Source organism: Rhinolophus sinicus, linkage group LG16 (assembly GCF_036562045.2).
Source record: "Rhinolophus sinicus isolate RSC01 linkage group LG16, ASM3656204v1, whole genome shotgun sequence".
NCBI lineage: Eukaryota > Metazoa > Chordata > Mammalia > Chiroptera > Rhinolophidae > Rhinolophus > Rhinolophus sinicus.
In genome coordinates this window covers 22149045-22157854 of record NC_133765.1, presented here as the reverse complement: position 1 = coordinate 22157854, position 8810 = coordinate 22149045, and the positions used below count along the sequence as shown (strand labels likewise).

General features: G+C 41.6%; 1 long non-coding RNA gene across 2 annotated transcripts; it reads right to left on the bottom strand.

The window, feature by feature from the left end:
• Positions 1 to 1001: 1001 nt before the first annotated feature.
• LOC141569215 (uncharacterized) lies at positions 1002 to 8810 on the bottom strand. Of its 2 annotated transcripts, XR_012492691.1 has the most exons (4): positions 8648 to 8810; positions 6947 to 7163; positions 2921 to 3175; positions 1002 to 2028 (listed from the first exon to the last, which is right to left on the bottom strand). It is a non-coding gene; the product is annotated as an uncharacterized LOC141569215 (long non-coding RNA). The 2 variants fall into 2 exon arrangements; XR_012492690.1 differs by having other exon boundaries at positions 1002 to 3175.

Here is an 8810-nt window from a genome sequence, read left to right as displayed (position 1 = left end):
AACTAACAACGGCAACTGGACCTGGAGCTGAGCTGCGTCCTCCACAACTAAGATTGAAAGGACAACAACTTGACTTGGAAAACAAAAAAAAGGCCTGGAAGTACACACTGTTCCCCAATAAAGTCCTGTTCCCCTTCCCCAATTAAACAAACAAACAAACAAAAAACCCAGCAATTACAAGTATACTTAGTATATTCCAGAAGATAAGGAGACCGTGAGTGTGACAAGTAACATGGAAAACATGGAAAATCTTTTAAAAACAAACAAACAAACAAAAATACCCAAGTATGATTTCTACAGATGGAAAGTATCTTGCTCCTTACCCAACTTTCAATCTATTCATTTTTAAATATTGGTGTGGACTCAAGATTTCCTATTTTATTCAATGCCTTGTAATTTGTTACTAGCATTATTCAAATTACACCTGATCTGGCCAGGCGGAGCCCCCTTTAAGTTGTTATCTGTGTACTTTTGACAGGTCCCAAACATTCTTTGTGCCTTTTTCAACTTTCCGATATACAAAATATCATCTCCACTCACAGGAATCATCCATTCCCCAGCCCCGGAATCATCCATTTTCCAGGGAGTCCTGGTTCCTTTAAATGGAGAATAGTATTTAGAAGCCAAGATCTGAGTGTTAGTTCTATTGGGGTTTTGCTGCCGCCAGGCCCTGCCAGTCGGAGGTAGGGGATATATCTACATGTCTATCAATCAGTTGATCTATAAATCAGTAGACATAAGCCATGAGTTTACATCAACACCTCCAGTTCCAATCCAACACCATAGAGGGTTCATTCTACTCTTCTGTATCTGTAAGTCCTTTCCCAGCAGTGAGAAGCCTGATTCTCATGATCTGTAATATATTTGTGTGTTTGTGCAATCCCACTGTATGTAACTTACCTTCATTTCCAGGGCCACCTGCCCCGCTCCGCCCCCGCTCAGGCCCCAGCTCCCCACACGGACCGTCATCCCGCTTCCCCCTGGTGGACAGCCTCCCCCAGCCTGTGCTCTGACATCCTGCGCTTTCTTCCCCAGCCCTGGAGGATGCCGTCCTCACCCTGCTCAGTCGTCTCCCTGGGCGGCTGTGCTCCTCCCCCCACCTGTTGGGAGGGCTCAGAGCCCCCTGAATGTTTGGGGAGGGAAAGAGGAGGGAGAGAGCTTAAGATGCTTTTTGATACACAGAAGTTAATTTCTGGTTTATGGCGTTTTGGGTCTTATTTAAGAAATCTTCTCTTTGAAATTATAAAAATATTCTATGAAGCTTATAAGAGTTGTTTTCACATTTAAGGCTTTAGTTCACCTGGGCTTGATTTTTGTGTAGGGTTAGCAGTAGGGACCCGTTTTTTTGTTTGTTTGTTTGTTTGTTTTTTCCTGAAATGAGTGTTTCTTATGCAGTGGATTCCAGCAGTGTTATTAAATAGTTCATATTTTGATCTATGAACTATTACTGATCTATGAATTATCTATGAAACTGATCTGCGGTTTCACTTCTATAATATGAAGTTTCCATATACGTGTGGGTCTAAGTCTGAGATTTGTCTTTCATTAGTCAGGTTGTCTCTTTCTGTGCTAATAATTACCACACTATTTTATTTACCATGACTTAATTCATCCAGGGTCCAGACAGGAAAACAAACCTCTTTAAGTATTTCAGGTAAGAATGGATTCAGTCTGGTGAACTGGGTATTTACAAAACAGTGGCAGAAATAGAGGAACAGAGGTGCAGGAGGTGACTGGCTGCTACCGCTCAGGTTTGCCACTGACTTGCAGGGCATCCGGAAGGTACAGAAACCACCAAAAGTCTCTGGAAACAATCAGTTGTCACCCGTCCTTAAGCAACGCCTGAAGGAGGCTGCACAATCTCAGTCTGCTAAAGTCCACCATGCATTTGCCCATCCTTGATAATGGAGCAAAAACATACCTCCGTTTCTCCTCTGCCTCCAAATTGTATACGAGTGCCTTTCATTGAGAATCTAACCAGAAACCTGCCGGCAGCGTCTGTGGAAATGTAGCCCCGGACATCCAGCCCTGTGATTTAGAGGAGAGAAGGAAGGGATATCAGGGTATGACGTGCCTGCAGGCATTCTGGCACAGATTTTTATGAAGTAGAGTCATTATATGGCAGAAAAATCCTCTCCTTCCCTGCACAAACACACCCCTCGCTGATACTCTCATGGCTATTCTGAGTCCTTTGCATTGCCATTCGAACTTTAAGATGATCTTGTTAAGTGTTACGAAAAACTCGGGATTTTAATTGGACTTAAACTTAAAACTTAAAAATTGGAATTTCATAGTAATTCTGGGATCATTAACCCTTTATGGCATTCAGGCTTTCTGTCCGTTAATATGATTCTTCTTTTGTTTTAATGTCTTTTAATAAAAGTTTAAGACCTACATGAGGTGCTGTGTCTCCTTCACCGTATTTAGTAATTCAACAACCCTCATTGAAAAATATGTGTTAGTCACTATGCTAGTGGTGAGGATATAATTGTGAAAAAAAGAAAAATATGTATCTTCACGAACCTCAGAGAGCAAACGAATTATTATTCAATATACTACCATGTAATAATAAGAACTATGAAAAGAACTAAAGCTGAAATAAAGGGTATAGAACATGATTGCAAGAGTGCTTGTTAAAATTGTCAGGGCAGGCCTCTGAGGGGTGACATTAGAGCAGAAAGCTGAAGGGGCTGAGTGAGCACGCCACGTGGCTAGCAGAGAAAGCAGCGTGTGCCAAGGCTTTGGGGCAGGAGCATGTTGTTCACATCCACGACGCAGCAAGAAGGCCTCTGGCCGGAGTGGAGTGAGCAGGGAGGAAAAGGGTAGGGCCAGGTCGCAGAGCATTAGAAGGCATTAGGAGGCTTTGGCTTTGAAGGCTTCAGAGCAAACAGATAAGGTGAGCTGATGTATGTTTTAATACTTGCTGTGGCTGCCATGTGGAGAACAGACTGAAGGGAAGAAGGGTGGGAGCTGGAGAGACCAGCGAGTCGTCCAGGCGAGCGATGACAGGGGCCAGTCAGCGGGTGGCAGAGATGATAGAGTCAGAAGGTTTGCGGCAGATTGTATGTGGTGCATACGAGAAAGAACGAAGTTGAGCAAGGTTGCATTGTTTTTTCCTGAACAGCTGGATGGAGTGGCCGTTTCACTAAGACGTAGAAGACCAGAGAGAACAAGACTGGGGAGAAAAATCAGGTTGAGCATTTTTTTTTAACTTTATACATATTGATACACAGCACACACACAGAAAAATACACAAATTGTAATTGTACAACGTGGTGAATTTTTGCCAAGTGAACTCATCCAGATAAGCAGGTATCAGTCTCCCACCACAAGAGTAAACAGTACCCTAACTTTTACACTGTAGATTTGTTTTGCTAGTTTTTGAACTTTATATAAATGGAAACATGTGGTACATACTCTGTTCTGTCTGGCTTTAGTTAAACATTTCATTTGAGATAGTCGTCCAGGTTCTTACATGTGGTTGCCATATAGTAGCTTTCCCCCGTATGAATACACTACTGTTAATTTATTCATTCTATAGTTGATAGTCCAATTTATCAAATATTTCCTTTATAGTTATTATGTTTCATATCCTGTTTAAGAAACATTTGCCTACCTTAAGGGTATAGTCTCTTGCGTTTTCTTCTAAATATTTTTCCTAGATTTACTGCCTTTTAGTTTTACCTTGTATGTCGAGATGTACAATCCACCGAGTTGATTTTTGTATGTGGTATGATGTAGAAGTCAAGATTAACTTTTAAAAATGTGTGTATCAGATTGACCCAGCTCCATGTACTAAAAAGTCCGTTCTTTCTCCACTGTACTGCAGTAACATCTTTGTCAGAAATCAGGCATGGAGTCTGTTTCTGGACTTTGTATTGTGTTTCCTTTATTTGTCTATCCTTGTACCAAACCCACTCTGTCTTAATTATTAGAGCTTTATAATAGAGCTTCATTGCTGGCAGTGGAACTTCTCCAGCTTTGTTCTTTTTCTAGATGACCTTGGATATTAGTCTTGGCCCCTTTTTGCATTTCCCTATAAAATTTAGAATCAGCTTGTTAATTTCTACCTACCCCCCGCCCCAACTCCTGGGGCTTTTTATACACCTTCCACACGTAAAATACACACATGTTAAAGGTACAATTTGCTGATGTTGGACAAATGTATACACTCCAGTGAAGTCACAGAACAGTTTCGTCAACATGGAAAGTTCCGTCGTGCCCTTTCCCCGTCAATCCCCCTTTCTTCCCAGAGGCAGCCACTCTTGATTTCTATCGTCAAAAATTGGTTTTGACTATTCTAGGACTTCATATAAATGAAATCATAAAGTATCACTGTTTTGTGTGTGACTTCTTTTGCTCGAAACAGTGTTTCTGAGAGTCACTCAGGTTGTGCATCTGTTCATTTCTTATTGTTGAGTAGTCGTCCATTGCATGACGAGACCGAAGCTCGATGATCTGTGCCCCTGCTGAGAGCCATTCGGGTTTTTCTCAGTTTGGGGCTACTATGAATAAAGCAACTATAAACATTCTTGCATGAGTCTCTGTGGGCACCTGTTTTTGTTTCTCCTGGGTGAATACTGAGACATAGAAGGCAGGTGTATGTTAAGTTCTACGAGAAGCTGCCGAACATTTTTCCACAGTGTTTAGCATTTTTACACTCCCGCTAACGAGGTATCAGAGTTCTTGTTGTTCTGTGTACTCACCACATTTGGTCTGGTCAGTCTTTTTAATTTGACCACTCTACAGGTGGCAAGTGTTTTTTCATTGCGATTTTCATTTGCATTCCCCGATGACTAATAAATAATTCTGAGCACATTTTCATGTGCTTTATTGATCTTTGTATATCATCCTTTGTGAAGTTTCTGTTCAAATCATTTATTTTATTGTTTGATGTTTTATTATTGGGTTGCAGGTGTTTTAGATATGTATTAGAGATACAGGTCTTTTGTCAGGAAAAGATACCATGAAAGAGTATCACGAATGTGCTCTTCCAGGCTGTGCTCGCCTTTTCATTTCTTGGTGATGTCTTTTGAAGAGCAGACAGTTTTAATTTTGATAGATTCCAATTTATTAACTTTTTCTTTTATGGTTAGTGTTTTTTGTGTCTTAAGAACTCTTTGCGTGACTCAAGGTCAAAGAGATAGTCTCTTATATATGAGCTTTATAATTGCAGCTTTTATGTCTAGGTTCATGATCCATCTTGAATTAATTTTTGAGTATGGTTTGAGGGTTTTTTTCCTAAATGATATGTAGTTGTTTTAGTACCATCTATTGAAACTATTGTCTTTCACCCACTGAATTCCCTTGCACCTTTTATTGAAAATCAGTTGACCATCTATGTCTCGGCTCTTTTCTCTCCATCTATTTCTAGACTCTATCCACTGATCTACTTGTTTACACACCCAACCACTTAGTCTTATGGTAGCTTTAAAGTAAGTCATGAGCTCAGCTTATTTTTCCCCTGCCAGTATTTTGGTTGCAATTGTGTTAACTCTGTAAATAAATTTGGGGAGAATTAACATCTTAACAAATTGAATATTCCATCCATGAACACAGCCTCTCTCTCCACTTATGTCTTTAATTTTTTCTCAGCAGTGTTTTATAATTTTCAATGTAGAAGTCTTACTTAATTTTCTTTAATTTATTCTAAGTATTTTTCATCAACTTTATTGAGGTATAATCTACACGTTATGAACTGCACCCATTTTAACTATACAGCTCAGTGTTTTAATCAATTATGTTTATTGACATAATGGTAGACAGAATTGATCTTAATTTTGTTGCTAGTATATAGAAATGCAATTGTATTTCTATAGTATATAGTCTATAGAAATACAATTGTATATAGAAATACATTTGGTTGTGATATCTCTTTATCTTGATGAGTACCTAGCCTCTATTTTTCTTTACAATATTGGCTTAAGAGACCACACCAGTCCACTATATATATAAATAAATTAAAATTATATTAAAGATTCAGATCCTAGGTCACACTAACCATATTTCGGTTGCCCAATAGCCACACATGCCAAGTGGGTACTATACTGGACAACACAGATGTCCGTCACCGCAGGAACCTGTATTGAAAAGCACTGTGTGGAGTGGTGGGTGGCCCCACTTTCTGGATTTGCTTCATTGTTTGCTCATGGTGTTGTGTAACTCATTCTAATAATCTCTGTGTTTAAAGTAAGCTGAACGTTATATGCACATATGAAAGGCTTAATTGAATGCAGATGAAACTTTTACTTCAAGACGACCTCATACGTGATGCTGTATTATTTGTACTACATTGCAAAGACCTAAGAATTGACCACTAAATTTTGCAACATGGATGCAGCTGTTGAGTGTGTGGGGGGGGCGGAGGGGTTGGGGGGGCAAAAACTTGATAGATCAGTCGGAAGCTTTGTTCTGAAAGAAGAGCACAGAAATGGGGTGTTCGCTGGATGGGGATCTGGGGCTAACTTGAGAGATTACAGCATAGTTATGTGCTAATAAGAACAGCTTGAGAGGAAAAACCTGACAATGAAGGAGAGAAAGGGGAGAATTATCGACCGGCTCGCCCTTCAGTAGGCACGTGAGAGTGGCTCTGGCAAGTGGAGGTGTTGGCTGTGGAGGGGGCGCAGGCAGTCCCACCCACAATGCGAGGAGAGCAGGCCAAGCCTGAGTTGTAAGAAGGAACATGGGATTTCTCTTCTGACTGAGTCCATAGAGGGCCTTTCGGTGTATGGGCTCAGACTTCCATACTTCGTGTGTTCTGCTAGTTCCCGTATCTCATATGTATATATCTTAGTCCCTTGCTGACATTTCTGTCTTCGTTTGCCTGACCCCTCGGCCATTCTCCCTGCCCCACTTCTAACTTGCTCCTATTATTATACCACAGTCTCACACATCCACAATCAAGGCCATTAAATCCAAAGGGAAAAAAAAAGTCCCCTTTAATTACCTCAAGTGGCAGGTACCTGAACGTGGAACTGTCGAATGGCCTGAGACTTGGCCACTTCAGAGACTTTCTCGAGGGGCCTCTGCATTTGCTCTTTCCACCTTGCTCTACGGCTGGCTTCCTCTGCTCGCTCATGGTTTTGCACCTGCAGGTGGCCACCTGGCCCCACTGATCTGTTTCCATCATTTCCTTTTGACTCTCACTTCAGCGGCAGAGATTCCTGGATTGAATTCATGAGAAAACGAACGTGATTGCAGGGCTTTCCTTAAAGGTCTGACCCCTCACAGGATTGGTTGCCCTGCGCTGGCCTAGTCAGCTGCAGCCGGGAGAGGGGTCCTGCCCCATGAACACAACTGCCTGAGTGCGCTGTCCCATCCCTCAGGGCTGGGCCAGGTGTGGTGAGGAGGGTGGGGGGGGCACAGTGATTGGCATTTCCATTCTTCAAGCCGTTTGAACTGTGTGATACAGGTGAGAGTGGCATCTAAGTAAGGGAAGTGGACTAGCTTTATTTTATGGATTTTTTAAACACCTATTTTAACTTTCTGCTTATTTATTTTTTATTGGTTACATTCTATTTATCACAACAAACCCTCAGCAAGTTATTTGTGGAATGAGTGACTCTTGAAATAAATAAGAACTGCCTCTTTTTTCAGTTTTTGGTTCAAAAAGAAAATGACTATACTTCAGAAATCTCTCTATATGGGGAGGAAAAATCAGATTTTTGGTAAAATGCTGCCAGGCAGATTAGAATTCACATTCATTTACCTGCCCCAATTAACTAATAGGGTTCACCCTGAGTTCTGCTGCTGGGATTTCAAGTTATCTTAGAATTGTACAACTTTTTATGTAATATAAATATATTGAGAATATTTATATCTTTAAGTATATTATTGTTCCCTGAAGCTCAAATGCACAATTGCTACAAATTTAATATCTTTTGGAGAGTGCATGTAAATTCATTTGCGAGGCAAAACGGTTCCTTAATGCCAACGGGTCCTTTAATGTATCTGGATCCAGATGTTTTGGCCTCATTTGCTGGAGTGGGTGCAGCCTCAACCTTCAGTCCCCTGCTGTTTGCCAGTATTTAGTATTAGGAGCCGTCAGCGTCAGCGTGCATGCTCATTGGGGAAGTTGAAAAAAGGCTTTACCCTGAGAAAGGTACCAAGCGCAGTTTCTGTCCAGAAATTCTGAGGTTAAAAACAACAAAACCAAGTACCTATACATAAAGCATTAGAATATTGTGGGGACAGAGCCCCAGAAAGCAGTTTCCAGGCTCTCGGCCTCACATGGAAATGTGCTGACTCAGGTAGTAAATGGCCATCAACTGTGATTGGATGGCCATCAGCTGTGGCTAGTTGGCCGTCAGCTGTAACCAGTGAGCCATTGGCCACTAATATAACTGCTGTGGCTGCGCTAGCAAAAAAGTGGGGGCTAGCAAGAAGATGGTGGCTGAGCTAGCAAGCGCGGATTGCAGAGAAGTGGATGCCGCCAGCGAGAATATAGTGATATGACACCCCATCTATGGCTCTGCGGGTGTTCCTTTTTGGCCTCACCATGTCCTGCGTTCTTATGTGGGGAGCGGGACCAGAGACCCCGCTGGACGCCCCGCACGACAAATGGCGCAGCGAGCAGGGTCTCCCGCACGACAAATATTAATATTCAAAAGCAGCTGCAGTAGCTAAGAGCAGTCCTGCTCGTACTTGCCTTTTGTATCAGCTGTCAATCGAGGTCCTCAAGCACACAACCAAATCTTCATTAACGGCCATTCTCCTCCCAGGGAAGCATCTGACAAAACATGCATTCCCCAATTGGATATGCAAATTCTTGAGCAATCACAGAGAACATAAATTGTATTTCCTAAGGTAAT